The 26,166-nt window shown below is 39.8% G+C and overlaps 1 pseudogene; it reads right to left on the bottom strand.

Annotated features, from left to right (window-relative positions):
• The window catches only part of LOC116638603, a 53,045-nt pseudogene extending 31,071 nt beyond the window's left edge, over positions 1-21,974 (bottom strand).
• Between the last annotated feature and the right edge of the window lie 4,192 nt (positions 21,975-26,166).

The following is a 26,166-nucleotide window of genomic DNA, read 5'->3' as shown; positions in this document are numbered from 1 at the left end:
CAGTAGCATGTTATTTAAGTATATACAACATGAAACTAAATATAAACTCCATATGCTTCTAGTCCTTATCCCATATAAATAGAAAACTAATTTACAATTAACTATAAGCAAACCATAAAAGTAGTGAAATTTAAATGATCTTTAATATGACAAATGATAGTATTTTGTCAAAACTAAATTGTCTCTCTGTGTGTTGTGGAGTATGTTTATGGTACTATGTGTCACATGATTACTTAATTCTCTTATGACTTTATCTATTACAAGTATTATGAATCCTTTGTGCAATGTGCCGTGATGTTGTTTCGTCTCCACTTCTAACATAGTGATTAAGGTACACGTTAATTCTGCCTGCTTCTGTTAATAGCTGGCAATAATTAAGCTAGTACTACCTAATGATACTACCAAACATTTATACAACGCTTGCTGTGTGCTAGGCATTGTTCTAATATATTAATTTATGTAATCCTCACAACAATTCTTTGAGTGAGGTACTTTATCTCCATATTATATGTGAGGAAACTGAAGCTCAGAAAGATAACATAATTTGCCCAAAATCATACATATAATGAGTTGCTGATCTGGAATTACAACCCAGGCATCCCAGATCCTGTGTCTTTGTTCTTAACCAATAATAGTCTCTCAAGTAGACTGTAAATATAAACACAAAGTAAACATGGACATTGAAATTGTGTGGTAGTACCCTGTTATGAGTACTCTGTGGCCATGGAAATCAGTCAGAATATATACTTATATAACTTTTTTTAGAGTGCTATAGAAATAGATTTTTTTTAATTTTCCATAAATAACTCAGGGAATCCTGAGAGTATGTCCATGGGAGTTTGCAGAACCCAGTTAAAAGAAAAAACTAAAACACCAGCATTGAAACAGATTAAACTGCGATCATGGCCTTCTGGCACTGCTCAGGAAAGCTAAACCCCAACTGTAAGAGCATCTCTTCTTAATCTGCTTGATTTTCTTAATTTCTTCGTATCTGAGGAAGTAAGAGATACTGAGTTCCTTGTCCCAAGTGATTTCAAGCCTACAATGGAGGACTATTTAACAGAGACACTGTAGCAAGGATTTGTACATTGGCTGGAAGTTTATACTAAATGATCTCTAAGGTATTTCCAACTCTGAGAAACCATGATTTTATGAAAGCTCCATGAGTCATGGGGGTGGGAGGTGAAAAGGAGAAGATTGGATTACCAGAAATTGGTTGCCCAGAGAACTGACCCTGAGTAGTTGGTCCTCAGAGAAGGGCCTATCTACTTCAGAGTCTCAGAGGAAATACTCCCGCAGAGCTGGTCCTCAGACTTCTGAGGAAGAGGCTCCACTCAGCTATTGCTGGTTGTCTGATGGGGCAGCATCAGGCTGATCTGAAACTGCCAATAAGTGCTGGGTTTATCTAGAAAAATTAATTTTAGTTTAACATTTGAAAATCAATCAATTTTATTCACCACAATAGCAAACTAAAAGGGAAAAAATGTGATGATCCTAATAGATAGTTTTTTTTTAAGTATTTGGCAAAATTCAACACTCATTCATGATAAGCCATGAACAAACTAGGAATAGATGGGAATTTCTTCAACTTGATAAAAGTCATCTGTGGAAAACCTTAGGCTAACATCAAAGTTAATGTCAAAACAGTGAATGCTTTTACACTCAGAATAGAAACAAAGTAAAGATGTCTCTTCTCACTCTTTCTGTTCAACATGGGACTAAAAACCTAGCATGTGCAGTAAGGCAATAAAAAGAAATAAGGTCATATATATTGGAAAGGAAGTAGTAAAACTATATTTGCAGACAATATAATTGTGTGCATAGAAAATTCTAAGAATCCATAATAAAGCTACTAAAACTAACAAGGGTTTTAACAGATCCTCAGGAAACAATGTCAATATATAAAGCTCAATTGTAATTCTATGTACTAGCAATAAATAATTAGGAAATAAAAATTTTAAAATATCATTTATAAGAGCATCAATACATATTAACTACTTAGAGATAAATTAAAATATGTACAGGACTTTATGGTGAAAACTCAAATACATTGTTGAGAGATCAAAGACCTCAATAATTGGAGAGAAAACATATGTTTATGCATGAGAAACTCATTATTATTAAAATGCCCATTCTCCCCAAATTGACCCATACATTTAACACAACCCCAATCAAAATTCTAGCAGATTTTTGGGAAATTGTTAAGCTGATTCTAAAATTTATATGGAAATATAAAGGACCTAGGGTAGCCAAAATAAATTTAAAATAGAAGATAGTTGGACCTGAAATCTTACTATAAGTTACAGTAATTAAGATGAGGTGGTATTGATATATGGATAGACATATAGAGCAATGGAACAATGGAGTATCCAGAAATAAGCTACGATAAGTATAGTCAATAAATTATTGACAAAGATGCCAAGGTAATTCAATGGGGGAAGAATAATCTTTATTACTAAAGTGCTAGAACAATTGAACAGCCACAAGAACCCTGACCCTTACCTCACACCACACACACACACACACACACACACACACACACCTTAAAGTTAATCACATACCTAAATATAAAAATTCGACTACAAAACTTTCAGAAGAAAACATGGGAGAATATTTTTGCAACTTTGGGATTTCCTTGAGCACAAAAATCAGTAATTATTGAAAGGAAAAAGTTGATAAATATGGACATCATTAAAGTTAAATATGTTCACCAAAAGACACAACCAAGAAAATGAAAAGATAAGCCATAGAGGGAGGGAAAAAATTTCAGTACATATGTCAGACAAGAGACATATCCAGGATATATAAAAGAATAGTTACAATTCAATGTTAACCCAATTAAAATGGGCAAACGATTTGACCAGACATTTCTCCAAAGAAGATATACAAGTATTCAGTAAGCACATGAAGAGATGCTCAACATCATTAATTATCTGGGAAAATTGAACTTAAAACCACAATAAGAGACCACTACGCACTCATTAGAATGGCTAAAATTTTTAAAAACTGACAGTATCAAGGGTTGACAAGGATATAGAACAAATAGAACACTCATTCATTGTTGGTAGGAAAGTAAAATGGTAAATCTGTGATTTAAGAAACTGAAATCAGTGGAAAAGTAAAACAATTTGAAAAACAAGTTTAAAAGACCCTTCCTTCCTTCCTTCCTTCCTTCCTTCCTTCCTTCCTTCCTTCCTTCCTTCCTTCCTTCCTTTCTCTCTTTCTTTCTCTCAACAAATTAAGCATACACTTAACCTGTAATACAGCAATTCTACTCCTAGGTATTTACTCAAGAGTAATAAAAACAGATATCCACACAAAGACTTGTACACAAATGTTGTGTACATAGCTGCTTTACTCATAAAAACTCATAACTGGAAATAACCCAAATTTCCATCAATAGGTGAATGAATAAGCAAATTGTGGTTATACATAAAATGAAATACAAGTCATCAATAAAAAGGAACATACCATTTGGAGCCTCTGGCTGGCTCAGTTGGTAGAGCTTTGTGAGTTTGTGAATTTGAGCTCCACATTGGGTATAGAGATTATTTAAAAATAAAATCTTTTAAAAAAAAGTGAGGGGAGTACCTGGGTGGCGCAGTCAGTTTAGCGGCCAGCTCTTGGTTTCAGCTCAGGTCGTGATCTCAGGGTTGTGAGACAGAGCCCTGCAATGGGCTCTGCACTGAGTGCAGAGTCTGCTTGAGATTCTCTCTCCTTCTCCCTCTGTCCCTCCTGCTCATGCTTACACTCTCTCCCTCTCTCTCTAAAATAAATAAATCTAAAAAAAAAAAAAGGAACAAACTATTGATATATGCAATAACATGGATGAATCTCAAAAACATTATGCTAAGTGGGGTGCCTGAGTGGCTCAGTCGGTTAAGCGGCCAACTCTTGATTTTGGCTCAGGTCATGATATCAGGGTCCTAGGACCAAGCCCCGCATTGGACTCTGTGCTTAGCGGGGAATGTGCTTCAGGATTCTCTCTCCCTTTGCCCCTCCCCCAACCCCCACCTGTTCTCTCTCTCTCTCTTCCTCTCTCAAATAAATAAATAAATCTTTAAAAAAAATAACATTATGCTAAGTGAAAGAAACCAGACACAAAGGAGTTCATATTATCAGATTCTATTCATATGCAGTTCTAGAACAGGCATAATTAATCTATTGTAACAGAAAGTAGATCAGTTTTTGCCTTTATCTGGAGAGTAGGGATTGATTGCAGAGGGGCATGAAAGAACTTTTTGGGTTGCAGGAAATATTTTACATTTTGATTGTGGTATGTTTGCTTGGGTGTATACATTTGTAAAAATTCACTGAACCACACACTTAAAATAAGACATATTTAATAAGATACAGATTATTCTTCAATAAAGTTGATTTTAAAAAACAAAAAGAATTAAAAAGTGGTAAATTGATACGAGATAAATTTATTTTATTGATTTGCTAAGGCTACATGAAAAACTATCACAGAGTGGTGGCTTAAACAACATGATTATTTTCCCATGATTCTGGAGGCTAGAAGTCTAAGATTGAAGTGTTGGCAGGGTCACTGTCTTCTGAGGCCCCACTCCTTGGCTTGTAGATGGTCATCTTCTCCTCCTCTTCATGTGATCTTCCATAATCTCCTCTTTATATAAAGATACTAATTCATATTGGATTAGGATCCATCCTAAAGGATCACATTTTAACTTAATTAAAGGTGCTATCTCCAAATACAATCACATTCTAAGGCACTAGGGGTTAAGATTTCAACATATGAATTTTGAAATCAGCCCATAATACTTGTACAACCAAACATTTATTTTCATTTAATAAATTTATGGTGATTATACTATTGGTGAGCTAGATCAGGATGCCACAGGAGTCTCAAAAAATAATTGATCAAAAAATTTTGCCTTCACTTTATGGATCCTATTCCAATTAAAAAGAGGGGGAAAAAGAGGAAGTAGGGAGCCTGGGAAAGGAGAAGAGAAAGGTGAGAACATAGTTGCTTGAATGGTAAACTTTCAAACAAAATTACTAAATGAAGAAAGAAAATTTGAGAGTTTAAGTTTAGACTTTCCATTATTATCCCATTATAAGGGAAGATCTGGAGGATTCCCACCTTTGTGAACCATAAATGTCCCAAGTACTCAGGGCTGACACTACTGAAGTTATACTCCCTTGAAGTTTTTTGTTTCAGAAGGAACCAAAAAGGTTATACTTGTATTTCATGGCATAAATAGAACTCTTCAAAAACGTAGTTCTTGTTCAAGAGAAATAATATGAGGATAAAAATCATTTCAGATGTCAAATGGGAAACCCAATGAGTTGATTTTCTGTGACCACATTCCCATGGTGGGAAGAGAGATAGCATCTGAGAAAAAAATGGGGCATAGCAGTATAAAGGAAATCTCTCTTTATTGATAGTCACTTCAGAAAGGGTAAGAATGATTTCACCCTCTTAGAAGAATAGTTTGGGCTGAGCAATTACCTTTACAGCAAAGGTTAAGCAATAGTGAGCTCTACCTTTCAAATGAAATCATTAATAAAATCCCTTCTAAACTCTGAAATATGCTATTTAAGGCCAATTAAGATTTCTCAGCTAGTGACATCAGTCCTCTGGCACCTTTGAAAGAGCATCAGCAAACATGGAGGTGTGAGGGTGGGTGTTTGATGCTTCCCAACAGCAACTGGAAAGTAGAGAAAAATCAGTCCATTGACAGACACAGCAAGGATATCCCACTCCCACTCCAAATCTGGAAATCCCTAGACAGCTCACTAGGAGTCCAATTTGAATAAAGACCCTCTAGGCTTCCTGGCAGAGAACGAGTATAGGGAACTTTGTAACTGTCATTTAGGTTCACAGACACTAAGATTAGGGACATTGATTGGAAATAGTGGTAGAGCATGGGAAGGCTGGTCTTTCCCTTGGAAGTGCTGGAAAGCTGCCCAAAGGAGGGAGAAAATTGAGATGCTTGGATTTCATGTTAGGAAACTGGTTTGAGGTGGTGGCAGTATTTGAATTCTTAAGTGTGTGATACTGTATAAGACCAATCAAATGTCTTCCTATTCAGTCCCAACTGGGATGACTGTATGTCCTAATTTGCCTGAGACAGTCCCACTTACTCCTGTTGTTCTAGTGTGGTTATTAAATTTAACCCCCTTTCATGTTAAATATGGATGATATGTTATACAGTCACATTAGCTCTAATAGACTTCCCCAAATTCTTCAACACAGGGTATGGGAGAAATGGAAGGAACTAGGCCACACTTTCTAGAACATAGTGACATATAAACACCTGCAAGGAGAGAGCCCTTACCTGTCTTGGTGAGGGAGGCAACACCAACAGCAGCAAAGAGTAGTTCTGCTAGCACCACTGGAGGCTGCAGAGTGAAGACAGTAGCAGTGACAACAGAAGGACATTTTCATGACTTCCAAGGAGACCATGGAAGCCATCTGAACGTTGGCAGTAGGAAGTCAAACAGTTTGGGGAGCTTAGGAGGCACCCCCAGATTAGTGGGTTTATTTATAGTTTGGGACCATTGCTATTGGAGCTTGCATATTCCCAGGGCTGGTTTCATGGGCATGCAACAAGGACCCTCCCCTCAGAAGAACCTTGCTTTTGAGGTTTCATGTTTTGCAGTTGCCATCTTGAAATTCTTTTTTTTTTTTTTAAGATTTTATTTATTTTGAGAGAGAGAGAGCACGAGTGGGGGAGAGGGGCAGAGGGAGAAACAGACTCCCTGCTGAGCAGGGAGCCCAATGCGGGACTCGATCCCAGGACTCTGGGGTCATGACCTGAGCTGAAGGCAATCACCCAACCAACTGAGCCACCCAGGTACCTGCCATCTTGAAATTCTTAACAATTGTATTTTTGACATTGTGTTTCTTAAGTCAAGTACAATAAGGCAAGAGAGCATGCTCCAGGAAGTTGGAGTCTCAGCTCATCCTGCCCACGGCTGCCTCCATGCCTCTACAGGTGGGCCTACTTCCCTGGCCTCCTTTTCTGCACTCCTGCTCAGTGACATCTTCTGCCCCCTGCCTCTGGAGGGGGCCTGGATACAACCATAGTAAGATCCCAGTTATGGTGAACATGGTGGCATAGTGACACCCACTCCTGACAAGGTTGGCATTACCTTGGTTGCCCCCATCCTAGTACCGAGCACGTCTGATGCAGAGGTTGGGATCTGCTGGGCGTCAACTGTGCACTGTGGGCCTGTAGAAAGGGGAGAATGACTCCCCTACCCCCAGCCTGGGCCCTGTGCTTTGGTGGCAGGAGAGGGATCCCTGCAGCTGCGCACTGCTTGAGCACCTGATAAGTTATAGAGTGGGACCTCAAATGCCTGTGAAGGTTGGCCCTCAGCTGGCGAGAATCCCCATGCCTGAGCGAATGAAACATTAAATAGCAAATAAAGTACCATGATGGATTAAGAAAGCAAGAGAACCAAAGACAGGAACAAGTGTTATAATCTACTAGCTTTAACAGCACTTTTTTCCTGCTTCTTGGGTAAGTGGACCACATTTTCATTTTGCACCGGGAACCTCTATGTAGACATCACTGTGGGTTCTCTTTAAGCAGCTGAGGTGGCAAATGCCTTTTGGAGAACAACTTTTATCCCCCTGTCCTGTGATGTCTCTGAGTGGAATGAACCCACCTCTGAATCCAGTCTCCTTTCTAGAATGCTCACCCAACCTCATCTGCATGCTTTGGAGATACCTGCCTCTCTGTAACCCCGCTGCACCTTTAATACCTCCCTGGCTCCAGCCCATTTCCAGTTACTGGCCCCCAATACCAGTCTGATTACATCAGTTGATTCACATCCGACTTTCACTCTGGGAACCCAGATTCTCATCCCTCTTCAGACATTTGTAAAACATTTGGTATAGTGGAAAGGACATGATATTTGAAGTCACATGTCCTGAGCTTAATTCAGGCTCTGTTATTCATTAGATGTGCAAACATGAGTTTATTTCACCTTCCTGAGCCTCAGTTTCCTTATCTGTAAAAGGAAGTAAATCCTACTCTCCAGTTCCTTGATTGCCCAGGTGAGTAGGGCACCCAGAATCAGATATGGTATTTGCAAGTCAGGTTGGTTACTTCTACGACTGCTTTACTGGACATGCTCAAAGCCCTTGTCACCATATTCTTTAGGTCAGAAAGTTTTATCTAGGCTTCCTATCTCCTCCTTCCAAGTCACTTGTTCCTACCCAGTCTCCTAAGCCCCCCTCCCTGGGTTCAGCATCTAGAGTCTCTCTCTTTGTCTACTCCTATCCAAATGACCTATGGTTGGGATAGCCTGGTAGTATTGATTTTGGTTTGTCCCCAAGATGTCTCTCCTTAGACAGCCACTCAGTTCCATGAATTGGAAGGAAGCAACAGGCAAATGATATCCCCCACCTGCCCCAGAACCCCCCATCTCACCCCAGCCTCTTGTCTAGCTCAGATTCCCAGGCCCTGCCAGGAGCCTCTTCTTTTCACAAAGGGAGATTTCAGTATCATTACTGTGTTGTCCCCCTTGCACTGCCTTGCTCATCCTCCCTTTTATTTTTGACCTGTGTGGATGAAGGATACAAAGTTTAATTATGTGGTTGTCTTAATCATTGTAAGAATAGAAGTTTTGAAAAAAAAGGATTGCTTACTGCATCAGAAGACATCATATTTCCGAGAAGAACGCTGTGCTAGTGAGCTTGGAGCTGGAGACAGTAGAAGCATGCACACAGGCATCTCTCTCCTCTCCTGGGAAGAAGAGGGCGGCAGCCAGCAGGCGGTCCCCATGACTTTATAGGTGGGGAACCACAGGCATCAAGATGCTGAGTGAAGCTCCTGGAGATCAGAGCGATTTTGAGAAAGAGACTCTCAAACACAGGCTGGCTTATTTCCCGCACGGTTTTACAATGGAAGGGATTTATGTCTTGGCTTTTCCTGTCAGAAGCCTCCAAGTCACGATATCATGATGAGTCTAATCCCCAGGATTTGGGTGTGAAGACAGAATGGTTTTGGCTGCCCTCCTCTTCCCTCACATCTCTACAGAGAAGGCCATCTTGAGTCAGGCAGGATTCAGAAATGAGGTCTGCACCTGGTGGCAAAACCAGCCTAGGGGAAATCCGCCTGATTATGGGTTTCAAGAAATGACCTTTCTGTGGTTCTGGCTCTCCGCTGAAAAAACCCACAAGTTAGTGGGTCAAAATTATTTGTGGTCTTTCGACTATATACAGTGAGATAATCCCGGGAGAGAACAACCATAACCTTTACTTTTATTACCTAGCATAGGGCCTGCCACAGTGTAGGAACTCACAAGTTAGAGTTCATAGAATGAATCTGTTTAGGCTGCTCTGAGAGACAGGGAGATGCCAAAGGGCCCTGTCATGGGCATAGGAATCCAAGGGTACTCAGTTATTTGGAAGCTTTTATGACATACCTCATCCATCTATTCTGCTATAAAGGCTGTGTCCCTTCCTCTCCATCTTCATTACCATACCCTTAATTAAAGTCCTAATAATCTTTGGCCTGGACCATTGCAATATTCTCCTATTCGTCTATCTGCTTCCAGCATTGACCTTCTTCTATCATCCCAATACTTCCTTCAAACTGCAGTAAAAGTCATGTTTCTAAAATGCAATGCTAATCATGATTCTCATCTGATTGCATCCCTTCAATGGCTCCCTATTTCCCACTAAAGCATTCTTACCTCCTCACAGCCCCAGCTTTAAAAAATCTCATTCCTCATTCTTGCCAAGCTTTGGAAATGAAACTGAGGCCCAGAGAGGTTAAGTAACTTGTCCTAGTCTAGAAAACTAATGGTGATAAATCCAGGAATGAGATACATGGAGGTTGCTTCTAGATTGTACACATTTAACCATTGTGTTACAGCTGCCTCTCCTGTGGCTTCCTGGTGAACTCCTCTTTATTCTTCAATAGTCCACTCAAGCACCACCTCCTCCATAAAGTCTTTCCTGATCTCTTCAGGTGGAGTTGAATTTATCTTCTCTTGTGCCCCCACTGAACCATGCACAAAATCTCTAGGATAATTCTTAACATAAAGGAAGGGAATTAATGCTCCCACACCTTACTCATACACCCATGGAGATTTCATCTGTGCATACCTAGTACATAGGCTGACATATTCTAGATATTCAACAAGGTTTTGTTGAATGGAAATTCATATCCTCAACATATGAATCGTTTCCGTTTTTAGTCTCAGCTTTGTGAATCAGTTCTGCCTGCCAGTTATCCTCAGCATCCCTCTTCTGGACTATGTTTTCACTTGTAAAGAACACAAGAGCAAACTTTACAGCAATGGCAGGAATCACGAGCTTCAGCTCTAGTTAGATCTGCAAACATGTAAGTGGACAGCAGAATTACTGAAGGCACTATCCCCCAGCTTTACAGAATGTGTATTCTTTCTTCATCATGATATCCATAGCATGTTTTATACCTGGCCCTACTCTCCCAAAGAAGATGCTCCTGCACAGAAGTTTATAAATTTATTTTCCACTTATCTATCACTACAAATCAAACCACCCTAAATCTTATTAATTTTTTTGCTCATGAATCTGCAGTTGAGGCCAGAGTTGGCAGGAAGAACTCCTCTTGCTTCATGTGATGTCTGGGGCACCAGCTGAGAGAATTACTGGGGGTTGAAGCGGATGGGTGCTGTCCTAGCATGCCTCTATCTTCATACAGTCTCGGGACCTCTCCATGTGCTCTTTCTCACATGGCAGCCTCAGAGTGGTTGGACTTCTTACATGGCAATTGGCTTTCCAGAGTGAGTGTTCCAAGATGCCCAGACAGAAGCTCTAAGGCTTCTTATCACTTTGTCTCAGAATTTTAGAACATCATTTCTGCTGCATTCTAATGATCAATCAAGACAAAGCTCAAAACAGATTCAAGAGAACAGAAATTAGACTCTACCTCTTAATAGGATGAATAGCAATGAATTTGCAGTCATTTTTAAGTTGCCACAATAGTCGTAGCCAAACAATAAGTAAAGCATCAATTAAAAGACACATCAAAGGGGCACCTGGGGGGTCAGTTGGTTAAGCGTCTGACTCTTGATTTCAACTCAGATCATGATCTCAGGGTCCTGGGATCGAGCTCAGTCAGGTTCCCTGCTCAGCTCAGAATCTGCTTGACATTCTCTCTCTCTCCTTCTCCCTCTGCCCTTCCCCCAGTCATGCTCTCTCTCTCTCTCTCAAATAAATGAAATCTTAAAAAAAGAAAAGGAAAAAAAGAAACATCAGGAAAAGAAAGAAATCTTAACATTTGCAACAACATGGATGGATCTTGATGGCATTATGCTAAGTGAAATAAGTCACACAGAGAAAGACAAATACCATATGATCTCCCTTATATATGAAATCTAAAGAAAACAACAAACAAAAAACTGAGTTTGCAGATACAGAGAACAGACTGGTGATTGCCAGAAGTGGGGGATGGGGGGTGGGGAGAAATGGGTTAAGGAGGTTAAAAAGTACAAAATTCCAGCCATAAAGTAAATAAGTCATGGGGATGTAATATACAGCATAATGACTATAGTTAATAATACTATATTATTCAAAAGTTGCCTTAAAAGTTCTCATCATGAGAAAAAAAAATTTGTAGCTATGTGTGGTGGCAGATGTTAACCAGACATATTGATCATTTTACAACCTATACAAATATCAAATCAAATCATTATGTCATATACCTGAAACTAACATAATGCTATATGTCAATTATATCTCCATTAAAAAGAGAGAAAGGCATTAGAGTACAGAATGTGTAATTTAGAAACTGGGACAATAGGAGGCCCAAATGACCTGGGAAGGCTTGAACCACAGGAGAAGGAACACACCAAGAGCTCATGGAAAGAGCAGAAGGGTTATTCCTCCAAGCTTCATGTTGGTCTCTGGGATTTTCTCATAATGGGAAAAACAGTAAAAGCTAACATTTATTAAGTATTTGCTATATTTTATTTTCTCTTTAAAGAGGTTTAGATCTACTAACTTATTTAATCCTCCTAATTTGAAGCTGAGGCCCTGAGGTTAAATGACATGTCCAAGGCCACACAGTTAGCAAGTAACAGAGCTAGAATTCCAGTTCTGATGATCCATCTCTAGAGGTGGTATGCTTAAGCTCCATTCCACATACATCTATCTCTAAGATCTAGGACATATTTTTTTTCTGCCATGTATGGGAAGATATGTGGAGGCAGAGCATCTTCTCAATCTTTGGATCAGTTCTAAGCCTCTTAGTCTTTAGAGATTTTTACTACATTTATCTTGGATAAGGCCTGATGATTCCTAGATGATTCAAATGGGCAGCGAGGGTAGAGGATACCTGAATGAAGTCACACTATCTGAAACTCCCCCTCCCATTTTAAAAGTTAGCCTTGGTTTTGATTTGATTTAATCATAACACCCAGGACCCTAACTTAGGTTCTGGTTTACCAAGTGGGTTAGGGCAGTGCTGTAAGTGCAAGTAAATGGGTGTCTTTCTCCCTATACTGCCCTGCATCAGTTCATTTCTTGCTCTGTAGCTTCCCTAAAACCTGGGAGCCCCGTGAGAACAGGAACTGTGTCTCAGTTGTTCCACACTCTATCCCCAAGCACCTGGCATAGTTCCTGGCACGTTGCAGACATCTAGTAAAGAGGTGTTGAATGAACAAGTGGATGACACACAAGCACTTGACTACAAGGGTCTATGTGGTGGAAAAGGCAGGGACTTTGGAGTCAGGAAGACCCAGGTCATAATCTCACCTCTACACTTCAAGAGAGTGTCAATTTACATGGCAGGGGTGTTCTAAAGTATATTAGACAAAAATAACATATCATCAAAATTACCTTTCAAAGACTTTATAAAGGTGCCTCCGGTTAGACTAACACAGTGTTTCTTCCAGAAACAGATGTCTCTTTCTTGAGTTGTGCACTAGACTAAGTTGGCTTGCATTTAGGAGGCAAGTCATAAGAAAAATAGCAACCCTTAAACCCTGGAATCATCCTCAGCTTGGCAAGTTTCTGCCTTGTCTAAGCAGCACATGGGAGCAGAGACCCTCTAAGCTCATAGCAGTCCTAGCTCTCTGAATATGCAGTCAAATGCTCTACCACTGAGCTATACCCCCAGTAGCTCTCTGAATATGGAGGTGGGCAGATGAATGGCCCCTACCACTTAAATGTTTATATGAATGTCATTTTTTATATATCATATTAGTATGCAATTTTAATATATGTGTTTATGATTTAAAAAATATTTTATTTTGTTTTATTTGCATTCATGTAAGTTGAATGCTTATATAAAGTCCTGGTTTGCTTCTTTGTCAGGTGATATGACTGCTCTGCTCTACAAACGAAACAAGGAAGGGAGAAAGGAAACCAAGGGAATTGAAAGAAAAAAAGAACCCTGCATAAGACAGGAGAGCTTTGTACTGCACACACTCTCTTTTCTGACTTGCTCCAACAAAGCTCCTTTGAGAATTCTATCCTGTCCTCTCCATTTAATTAACAAAATGCTCTGGCAGTGTTAATAATGCCAGACACTGTTCTAAGTGCTTTATAAATCTTATTTCATTCAATCCTCATAATACCCCCCATGAGCATATTCTCACTCTCATTTTATAGAGGAGGAGACTGAGGCACAGAGAGATGGAATCCTGTGTCCAAGGCTAGTAAGGGACAAAGCTGGGACTCCAACCCAGGTGGTTTGGCTGTAGAGTCTATGTTCTGTATTGCTACTCTCTTTATTAATCCACTTAAAGGCAGTTCTCAAGATGCAGCCTCTACTATTGTCATGCCTATGGCAGCATTTGCCTAATGGAATTTCCCAGAACTAATATCAGAGGGTATGGGACAAACTTTTTGGGAAATGCTGTAGATGCTTCTTCATCTTGGGGGTAGGAGGACTCTTAGTACGTTAAAGGCACTGCAGATTCTGGGAGTGAAGAGCTCCCTGTAGTTCTACCCAGCACTTCCGGAATTTATTGAGGGCAGACCATGTTCATGCAGTGGTTGCTCACAACTTCCAATGTGAGTGTTGTACAGAACAGATCCTGAGAGGTGTTGGCCTGCAGGATAAAGTCTAAACTCCGTATTTGGTCAAGAAAGTTCTCCTTCATGAGCTAACCTGATTTACCTCCTCACAGCATCTCTGACCATACTTTCCCTTCCCTGACTCACTGAATTTCTCTTCTTTGAACTTGCTATATCCCCTTTCTTTCCTCTGTGCCTTTGCTTCTTCTGTTTCCTCTGCCTGGAATGCCCTCTCCTTTCTCCCCTGGTAAACTCCCTGCTAACCACTAGCTCCACCCCCCAACCCAAAGCATTTTCCCCAAATTCACAATGGATTAATGCCTAACTCCTCTTTTGGCACCTCAGAGGTCTTTATTCATATCACTATTTCTTTTAAAGCTTATTGTGTTTTCTATTACTCTTCTTTTGTCTATTACATCACACTCTTTAAAAGCTGTAATTATTGAGTATGCATTACGTGCTAAGCCATCTTATGTGAATTTTTCATGTATGCTTTACAAAACTGTTGAATTACATATTTATTATTATTACTGTTACTATAATTTGCATTTTAGAGAAAAGGAATTTGAGGTTCAGAGAAGTCATGAACCTAAAGTCACTTAGCTCATCAGTCATTGGATTTGAACCCAGATCTTCCTGGAGACCCATTATATTCATGTTAATTCTACATGTCCATATCATTCCCTGTAATGTGATGATTTCAAAAGGGCAGATTCTTCTTACACATTTCTCTACCTTTTGCTCCTAGCACAGGACCTACTAAGAAGAATGTAATAACTACTTGTGTTTCATAAATGAACAACTGGATACATGGGTGGAAGATGATCCAGGTGGTAACTCCACAGCCTTAACTGGGAATCCAACTGGTGATCCCAGTCTTTCTGCCTAACTTCCACCCCATTAGGCAAGACCCTTCTCTCTGGCCTATAACTCTGACTGCAGAGAGAAGTAACCTGCAGAGTCTTAGCTCCACAACCCCTATAAAGAAGGGACAAGCTCTAGCTCTCACATATTTTGCCATGGCTAATTATTTTAAGTTACTATTATTCGAGTACTTCCAATGTGCTAGTCACTCTTCAAGTGTTTTACATGAAAATTCATCACAACAACCCTGAAGTAGGTGTTGCTCTTATAGATGAGGGAACTGAAGCAGAAAGAAATAAAGAAAACTGCCCTAGCTCTGACAGTCAGTGAGTGGTACAGCCAGAAGTCCAAGTTGGGCAATCTGGCCCCAGAGCACATGCTCTCACTCACTACTGAAGAAAATGGAATTTGTTTTGTTTTGGAATTTGGGTGGGTCAGTTAACCCATTTCTCCAATGGATCTATAGTTGGCTTAGCCACACTTCCCAGGAATCCTTTGGGGCTGGGGGAGGGGTGGGTCCAGCTCAGCATGAGGTTGTATTAAACAGCAGCATGATGTCTCCTCATGTCTCTGTTTCTTTCTACCTCTAATTCTCTTTTTCTCTCCCTCTCTCTGCTGACCCCCTTAAGCTTTCTGTTCTTTCTCCCGCTTTTCATCTCTCTCTCCCTTGGTCCTTCTCCAGTCCCATAGCTCAACACACATGCTAATAATTTGGGAGATTCACTCTTTTAAAAATATAGAATTCAGGCTTTATAAGCAAATTTGTTTTGATAAAGGTGGGTGGGAGGTAATCTGCCTCTGTTTGTAGAGAGATTGTGGTAGAGGAGCAGAAGCAGGTGCCCTGTCAGGGGAAATGCAGACTCCAGAGCCGGAATGAGCCTGTAGCCAATTGGATAGTAATTATGTCATTTATTACTTTATTGTCTAAATTGTGTCTTTTGAGTTTCCTGACTTTTAATCCAAGAAATCTCTTCCCAGTGCTCAGGTGGTAAATTATTTATCCACCTTTCTTTCTCTTTCATTAACCTTGTCTTCCTATGGGAATGCAGCATTTACTAGCAACTTGCCCCAGACAGAGTACAGTAGCAGAGCTGGGTCGGTTAACCCTGATCATTCCCAAGGATTTCAAGTCATGGTGACTTGTCCCAAGTTACCATGACTTGAAAGGTCAAGAGCCCATACTTTAGAACCAGAGTGTGGAGATTGAAATCCCAGTTCTGCCCCTTAAAAACTGTGGGCTCTTGGATTACTGATTTTTCTCATCTGTAAAATGAGGGTGATAATAATATCTACCTCATAAAGCTATGGGGATTGTATGCATCATGCATGTGTGACACTTTAGAAGAGTTCCCGGCACATGTCAATGCTTCATAAGTGTTTGCTTTTGCTGTTGCGATTGTTACTGGTAGAAGGAGTAATTGTTGGTGAGAGAGGCTGGTTAAAAGGGAAGTGATTCTTTGCAAATCTTCCATTTATTTTCATTGACTCCTTGGTTTTACGTCATTAAACATTTCTTGATCAGTGTCATTATACTGAGGATTAAAAAAAAAATAAGACCCCAAATTAACTAACTAACTAACTAACTAACTAAAAGATGAATAGATGGATGGATGGATGGATAGATAGATAGATAGATAGATAGATAGATAGATAGATAGATGATAGATATAAATAGATGATAGAGAGATGATAGATAGATAGATAGATAGATAGATAGATAGACAGATAGATAGACAGATAAAGACTGTCCCATCACCCAGAGGCTTATATCCTCCTTGGTAAGTTGGACATATTAACAGGTAATTCTAATAAAATGTGTTACCTGCTTAGATAAACAAATGCAGAGAATTTAAGGAGACCTCATTGGGAGGAGAATGTCCAGTCTCAAACTACATCAAGCATGAGTAACTTGGGAATAGGTGAATTGAGATAGGAATGGAATTCCAGGGTGAGACCATGGCATGAGCATAGCATGGTACAATAAAACATGGTGCTGTCAGTAAATCACTAAAGCGATGAGGCATGCCAGATCACAGCAGAGAGTTTGGGGGATGAGGCAGGTAAGTTGAGGTCAAGTCATGGATGGAGTGCCAAGTATTCTTGGATTTTACATGAAAAGATCCCAATGGAACTCACAGTTTCTATCTCAGGTAATAAAAACACAGATGAATGGTACCTCAAGCTCCCCCATAAAGAGCTCTCTTGACAAATAGTAGATTATTCACAGTGGCTATAATTATGAGGTGAGCACTTTACCCCAAGAAGGTGGTCCATTCCCAGCTTGGACTGCTTTGGACTTGGAAAGAAGATTCTGGGTGTTCTGGCTATTGCCACCCAAAAAAACCACTCCAAAACTCAGGGACTTAAAACAAAAATTTATTGCTCTTTTCATGTTTCCAAGGGTTGAGTTGGCTCAGCTGAGTGATCTTCACTCGGTGTTGCTTGTGAGATTGTACGTTGGCTAGGCTGCAGCATCTCAAGTCTCAGCAATGCTGGTTGTCTAAGATGGCTTACTCACATGATGCTGGCTGTTGGCTGGAATCTCCATTGTGCTGTTGACCATAGCCTCTCCAGATGGCTTGGACTTCTCACAGAATGGTGGCTGGGTTCCAAAAGGGAATTTCCTAAGAGTAAGCATTCCAAGTAGCCCAAGCAAAAACTGCAAAGAAGCCACACTCCATCAGCATTACTTCCACCACATCCTCTTGCTCAAAGCAATCATAGGGCTCAGCCATTTCCAAAATAGTGGGAAAATAGACTACATTTTGATGAAGGAGTGGCAAGAATCCACTGTAGAACAGTGGGGCTGAATGATATTATTAAGACCACCTTTGGAAAATACAATCTGTCACATTGGCATAAGGAGGATATGCTCCAGGATTGTTTTAAGAATATATTCTCATTTAGAATATGTGCTCTGACTGACCTTGGTGTTTCAGACAGGGGGAGGAGGCCAGAGCTCACACTGAAAGGGAACTGATACTTCTGAGGGCTTTTGCATTGAGGAAAGAACCCCGGACTAGAGGAACAGAGACACTTGGGTTTGAGTCTAGCTCTTCTACTTATTGGCTGAGTGGCCTTGAGTGAGTTACCTCTTTCTGAACCTCAGTTTCTTTGTCTGAAAAGTAATAACATGAAAAACAAATCTCAAAAATTCCTTTTTCAGAGACATCTGGGATTTTGATGATCCTATAAGGGATTTGTTTCACTGCAACTGTGTCCAACCTCATTAATTCTTTTATCAACTGACTCTCTTTATGGGAGTATGGTGACCATAATAGCCCCAGTTTGTCCAGAAAACTCCTAGATTAAGCCTGTTGTTCTAATACAATTATGACTAGCTCCCCCTTTCACTCTTAAAACTGTTACAGGTTGGGTAATAAATTGTATGATCACCCTCACGATAGGGCATAGAGTAATGGCAGTGACCTTCTGTGATTATATGTTTACAATTTCATTATTGAAACTTTATTAGGGTACAAGTAGTGACTAAATCTAGGTTCTTCTGATTGCAAGCAACAGAATTCAATTTAAATAGCTTAAGCTGAAAATGGAATGTACTGGATAGATTAACTAAAGTATCTTGCAGAAGTTAGTGACAGCTAGGTCTGAAACAAGAGACAGTATCAGGCAGTACTATCTTTAGGTCTCTGAAATTTGTGTCATTTTCTTTCTTTCCAGACTGGCTTTCTCTGCTTCTTCAAGTACACTATAGTCAGAAGATAGCTGTCCCATGGTTAACATTTGTTTCCCTCAGTTACAGCCATGCACAGAGACTAACTTGTTACCAATTTCAAATTCCTTGGAAAGAAAATGTGATTAGTCTGCCCCTGGTCCAAATTGCTAGAAGTGGGATGAAGGACAAAGAAGATAATTAGGGGCCCACCCAGTGATATAGAGGAAATCTCAGAGAAAGTGGTTGTGTTAGTCTAGGTCCCCCAAGAAGCAAAAGCCAAGACAAGATTAAATTGGATAAAATGTATTAAAGGAAATGTTTGTGATATAGAATGGCAAAGGAGCCAAACAAGAGCCATTAGAAGTAAATATGACCCCAAGTGAAGGAAGGAAGGAAGGAAGGAAGGAAGGAAGGAAGGAAGGAAGGAAGGAGGGAGGGAGGGAAGGATGGAGAGAGGAAGGGTAGAAGTGTTTTAGACTGGATTAGATCCAAGTTTTAAGCTTCAAGGAGAGTTTAGCAAGGCCAATTGGGAGTCCTCAAGCCAAAGTTGCTCATCAGGGGAGATCCTAGCCAATTAGGAAGAAGTATGCCTTAGTATCACTGCTGGACTCAGCCATTGACTAGAAGTAGCCTTTGGAAGTGGTGGACTTAGAGCAAACATGGCAGTGGATTTCAGAGCTCAGGAGCTTAGGCCCTTGGTGGATCATACTCTCATAGTTGAATATCTGAGAGGTGCATTCCCATGGCCACAATGGTCATTAAGAACAGAGTAAATACCCGAAAGGTGTCCAGTGTAGCTGGTTCCCCAACGTGGCTTGAAGGTCACCCAAAGTTTGAGTAAAAGTTTCTATTCTAGACCCAATGAGAAGGCAAGGCAGGGGAAATAATAGAAGGCAGAAGAATGAGACTGGAGGCTGGAATTGAAAAACTCTAAGATCAATCATACTTTCATTCAACAAGGGTCAGTTGACTATGTGCTGTATACAGTGTTCCAGGTTCTGGGAATACAATGGTGAATAAGGTAGGGAGTCTCTCTGTAGTCTAAGGAGCACTTACAGACAAGTCAAGCAATGACAATATTCTATGATGTGTTATTACAGGGATAAACATAGGATGCTGAGGTTGCACAGAGGGTGGACACTTAACTTGGATGAGTATCGGGCTACCAAGGAAGGCTGAGAGGGACCTTAACAGTCTCCAGGCTAACTCTGCCCTCATGTTACATCTGAGGTTGGCAAAGTGCCTTGATCAAGGTCAAGGCACTTTGCTGGTCATTGAGGTAGTTTTAGAACTCAGAACCCTTGAATTCTGCTTTATTTCTATGCTCTACATGTGATGGCAAACTAATTATTGCCAGTGCTAGATAAGCATCCATTCCTCCCAGCAGAGCCAAGAGTTGTTATTATTTGCTTTCAAACTATCAACACCACCACCAGAAATATAGATGATTAAAAACCAAGCTGAAGATGCTGCCTTTAAAACTCTTTGAGGGCTTCTGAACAATCAGGAAACTTTTGCCTGTGTTTTCAGAATATGCTGTCAGGGAAGGTCATCTGAATCATATCCATCAAATGTTGGGGATGACTCACCATCAAACAAATCTCACTTTTAAAAACTTGCCTTTATAAATACACAAGAAGAAATCACTTCTGTTGTTTTTGAGAGGGTTCTTCATTTCCTCCACCTCCCCTCCTGGTTCTCACTCTGAGCCCCCCAAACAAAAGACCTGCAGAAGAGATACACACCTCCTGGCTGCCCCCAGGTTGACTGGCTTCAGACACCCAAGTAACCCCAGAGCAGCTGCCCTCCCTTCATTTTGTTCTTCCCTGGCCTTACTGGGGCTGACTCACTAAAGCCTGAAGGCTTTGCCTCCTCAGGGTTATGGCCTGTGGGGAAGGGAAAGAGATGCTTGCTGCAGCCAGTGGATAATTAAAGATATGCACACAGCCCAATGAGTGGCAGTTGCACAGAAAAGGCCTGCAGTCAACTGAGGCCAAAGATTGGATGTTCTTAAAGCAAGCCTGGGCTGCCTTTCCCTTTATTGGGTCATCAGCAGGAAGAGGTACCCAATACCCACTATATATTGGGTACCCTTTCTTCAAGACTCTTCTTCTGAGTGGATCTCTTATCTGAACTTTTCCATGTTAGAAGGAGGGTTTGCAGGAACAACACAGTTTACCCATCCTTCAGCCTTTGAGAAAGCTTTATTCCATTTTTCCAGAAAAATCCATATACGAGGTCCCTAAAGGAGCTGCACCTCTTTGGCATATAACTTCAAGAGGAAAAACAAACAAACATATCAAGCAAATCCCCACTGTTTAGGCCTAGAAGTGGCATATCCCTTTCCTCCCAATCTACCTTAAAAAAAAAAAAAAGTAGATTCTTGTAGAAAATATAGAAACAAAAGAAGAAAAGAAAAGCTTATAATTCTTCCCTCCCAAGATTTTCATTGCTAATATTTTGGTGTATGTCCTCCCATGCTTTTTTGCCTAGGCCAAATATATACACATACATATATATACACATGCTGGAGCAAAATTAATCCGGAGCATATTTCCATGTTAATACACTTTTATACTGTTATTTTTAATGGCTGTATAATATTTCATTATATAGGTATATCATGATTAATTTAACCAATCTTTTATTGGATATGTAGATTTTTTCCTATTATCACAAAAGCCCCATTGATCTTCACTTCAACTCCCTCCTAGTGCAGTGGAAGTTTAGCTTAGCAAAATAGAAAAATTTTGGCTACTTTCTTCTAAATTAGTAATTATCATCTAGGAGTGATTTTGCCCTCCAGGGGACAGTTGGCAATATCTGGAGACATTCTTGGTTATTAAAACTAGGGGACTACTCCTTTGCTAAACATCCTGCAATGTAGAGACAGCTCACCACGACTAAGAATTATCCAGTCTAAAATGTCAATTGTGCAGAGGCTCTAAACATTGGTCTAATTGTAGTTATACACTTAAGTGAGCTGTCAATCAGAGGATCTCCATGCTAATCCCCTTCTTCATAGTTCATTATCACTACCTTTTTTCACTTTAATTCATCAAATACAAATAGAACACTGAGCCGGACACAGAAGTGACAAAATGCAGCTCCTTCCATGCACTGAATCATACCTTGCACTGCAAAAGCTCTTTTTCCAGATCAGTGGAAACTGTGCTTTTCCTTGTCCATGTTGCTCTTAGCAACCAAAGTCTCCAGTCTTTATTCAGTTACTCAGGCTGCAGTCACGTGCTGTTAACATTCTCTCCTTTGAAAAAACTTTCCTTCAAACCTCCACCCATCCCCCTCAGGTCTATGGCAGTCATCCTTCCTGTATGCTCCCAGACCTTTGGTATATAATTTTAATGGTAATGATCTGTTTACTTACCTGTCTCCCACATTAGACTGTGAGCTCCTCAAGGGAAAAGAGAGTGTCTCATCGATCCCCATCTCCTTAGTTTCAGTGCCTCAATAAATGTTTGGTGAATGAATTAGTGGTTGAATGAAAGCCCCTTTGGAAATCAGGTGCCTTCAGGTATTGCTGTCCAACACTCATCGTGAGGATTAAGGCAATGCAGAGAAATGTCCCTTCATAATAATGCTCAGTAGAATTTTTTTCAACATCGTGTAAAATCAAAAAGATCTCATCCTGTTTTCTACCTGCATTAGCCAGCTTTTAGGATTCCCAGCAATTAGTATTTCCCAGTTGTCAGGATTTATCTCATTAATGTTCATGGGAAATTCTCTGGAAATGCCCCCAATGTAGCCGCAAAGGCAATCCAACTTCTATAGCAAATTCCACATGGCTATTTAGTTTTTGCATATTTATTTTCCACTGGTGATAGCATTGACAACTGAGGTTAGGGTATTTCCAAAAATCAAAAACCAGTTGTGGTTTTTGTTCTCAGAGATCAGTTCAAAAATTAATACCCTTTTCCTACCTTCAGACCTGTCTCCCCCATTGGCTACAATTGCCAAATACTTGCCCAATTCAAGTTTAACTCCAGTTGTGGTTGCTCTCCATCTCGCAGCCCCTTGAAGACCAAGTCCCAGGCAAAGTAAGCCAGACTCATCTTTCTTCCTAGTCATCACAAGGTAAGTGTGAAGGGTTCTAGAGTATGAGTGGAAGGGTCTGAAAGCATAATTTGCAAACCTCTAAGTTTGTGCCTCTAAGTTGAGATATTCTGTCTTTAGAAGGTCCTTGCTAATAATATAAACATGTCCCCTGGAGGTGGTGCAGGAGAGGGATGGAAAGGTAGCTTCACAAAAAAGGAATGAAGTTTAAGGACTTAAGTACAGAGAAAGTTCCTGGCAGGATAGGATGGGAGAGTGGAGAGTTGACATGAAATGTGAACAGAATCAGAAATGATTTGTTTGGGAACGAGATATCAGACCATTTTCAATATAGAATGTCTTAAGTGCCCAGAAGGTAAATGCATATGCCCACAAACTCCACTGGGGCTACTGTTGTTTCCAGGTGATGGGGTTACATTGTATTAATAACAACAGTTCATATTTGGGAGCGTGACATGTATCTGGCATTATATTTACAAGTATTAACTCATTCGATGCTCATTACAACTTTATAAGGTAAAATTATGATTATTTCCATTTTAAAGATATGGAAATTGAAGCACTGAGAGGTTAGGGAACTTGCCCCAGGTCACACAGCAATGCAGGAGTAGACCAAGTTGAAGAGTCAAGTGAGAAATAGAGGGATACAAAGCAATAGGGACTGTCCTTTACCGTGGCACATTTTATAATAATAATACCTTTTTAAATAGTGATTTAGAGTGCCCCCAGAGCTTGTGTACTCATATTTCCAAGTGAGCCATGGAAAAAGAAAATGAACAATCGAGCTTATTACTTAAAGAAAAACACATCAGTTAATACATGATGTGAGTGCTTCCCCACATTTTTCTATGCATTTAGAGATATATAGTAATTTTATGAAAACTCAATCCATATTGTTGTGTATCCTGCTATTTTTTACTTGAAAAACTATTGTGAATATGCTTCCATTTCATGCTAATAAATATTAACCTACATTATAATTGATAATCCCTGCCTAGTATTCTGAAGTATGGAAATAACATGATTTATTATAACAATACTATAATTTTAAGCATTTAGGTTATTTTAATATTTTTACTATTATAAACCATGCTAGAATAAATACTTTTATTTACCTTCTTAATTGTTTCCTTAGGATATATTCTGAGAAGTGGAATTTCTGGGTCAAAAGTCAAGATAAATAAATGAGGGCTCTGGTATATGTTGCCAGATTTCCTTCTGGAAAGATTATAGCAATATATATTCACACCAGAAGTTCACATGGAGTTCATTTCTCCATACCCTAGATAACATTAGATATTATAATTTTTGTTTGTGTGTTTGTCTTGTTTGTCAGTTTGATAGGACAAAAGCAGCATTTTCATTATTGATTTAATATCATTACTCTTTTTATTGAGGGAAACTTCCTGTTTCTATTTTCATTTTTCTAATGGGGATATCTATAATGTCAAAAGGTATAAAATTCTTTCTGTCCATTTTGTTTTACTCTACTTATTTGAAAGATATACATATTTATATTTACCTTTCCAGTGGTTACTCTGAAACTTTTAACACATATATTCAAATGTATTTTTCTAATGTGTAGAATTAATAAATATCTCTCCTTCTGACAAGCTAAGGACTTTAGCTTACTTTTACATTTATCTGACTTCCCTACCTCCACCACCAAGTTCAGAAGTTTATTTTCTACCTATAGTTATTCAGTCTATAGTCCATCAACCCAGAGTGATGTTCTTAGAGTCCAGTAGGAAAGCAGACAAGCAGAGCGGTGGACAGGAGAGAACAAATTATTATGCAAATTATCTCAAAAAAGAAAACTTAAACAAAATAAAAGAGACCTTAATATCTCATCATCTCACCTACTCAAGGCATATTAGTCAGTGTACTTCTCCAGTGAAACAGAACCAATAGAATATAATAAATATAGAGAGAGAAAGAGATTTATTATAGGAAATAGTTCATGTGGTTATGGAGGCTGAAAAGTCCCACAGTCTGCTGTCTGCAAGCTGGAGAACCAGCAAGTCCAATGTTGTAATTCAGTCCAAGTCTGAAGGGCTGAGCATCTGGGAGCTAATGGTTTAAGTCCCAGTTTAAGTCCAAAAGCCCATGAACTGAGAGCACTAAAGTCCAAGAGCAGAAGAAAAATAGATGTCTCAACTTAAGCAGAGAGGGTAAATTCATCTTTCCTCTGCTTTTTGATCTGTTCAGGCCTTCAGTGAATTGGATGATGCCCACACACATTGGGGAAGAGGGATCAGCTTTACTCAATCTAATGAATGCTAATTTCTTTCAGCGACACCCTCATAGACACACCCACAAATAAAGTTTTACCAGCTATCTGGGCATCCTTAACCTAGTCAAGTTGACACACACAATTAACCATCATATAAGAGTCGAGGAAAAACAAACAAATGAACAAAAACAAAAAAAGAAAAACAAAAAAACAGGCATCCAGAGGGACTAGAACCATGAAATGGGAAACATTTGAGAATTGTGTACACATCTCACTGGCCCCTCCCTCTCTCTCCTTACCATCCATCAGCTTCATTCTAAAACTTTCTGTGTTACCAAATCTCACAATGTAGAAATTTCCTTTGAGACACAGGAGAGTGGTCAAGATTGAGACTGGAATCTCTTTGTCTCAATTTCAAATTCCCAGGGGAAAAAAAAAAAAAACACTATAACTGACTTATTTTCAGTTAGGTGACAACCCCTAGACAAATTGACTACAGTTAAGGGCAGGATCACAGGGCAGACATTTGGCTGCCGACCTCTGTAGAGTGTGGTCATTTCCCAGAGAAAAACTGCAATTCAATGGACACCCACTACAGAGTAGAACACCCAGAAAAGCAAAAGCATTAAGGTAAGGACACAGAAGTGTGGATGAGATGGTCAACAAGTATATTGATTCTTATCTGAGTAGCTTTTTAAAAATATACCTGTCTGGACTCTACCCAAACCTACCGAACCAATCTCTGGGGGGGAAGAAAAGGGTGGGTAATCCCACCTAGATAAATTGAGGCCAATGGAAGGGAAATAATTTGCGTCAGGTCACTCAGCAATTAAAAATGTAACTGGGATTCAGTAGAACATGTGACTCTTGATCTCAGAGTCGTGAGTTTGAGCTACATGTTGGGCATAGAGCTTACTTTAAAAAAAGAAAAATGCAACTGGGATTAGAACCCAGGACTCTTTCTAATAAAGACTTGTCTGTGTCAACTGTGCCAAACTCACACATGCAAGAGCCAGGGCCTGGGTGAGGTAGGAGACTGGGAAGTTCATATGTATTCTTGCAAATGGGAAATGAAGCTGGAAAATGCAAATGTTCTGGGGATGCAAAATTGCTCCAGGAAGGAGATGAATTTTCTTAGATTTTATTATCAAAATGCTCTAGCTTTAATGGCTTTCCTATGTCTGTAGAATCTATTCTCTGGGCTCAAACCAATCCACTATGGCCAAGGGAGTAGAAGGATTTGGAGTATTTGGTTCCCTTCACATGACTATAATCACTGTGTTTGGGGCTGGGGGCAAAGTTAATTGGAGTGACCTTAGAATTCTCTCTTCTACT

The sequence above is a fragment of the Phoca vitulina genome, unplaced genomic scaffold (genome assembly GCF_004348235.1).
Source record: "Phoca vitulina isolate PV1807 unplaced genomic scaffold, GSC_HSeal_1.0 scaffold16, whole genome shotgun sequence".
Classification (NCBI taxonomy): domain Eukaryota; kingdom Metazoa; phylum Chordata; class Mammalia; order Carnivora; family Phocidae; genus Phoca; species Phoca vitulina.
This window is presented reverse-complemented; position numbering and strand designations above follow the sequence as displayed.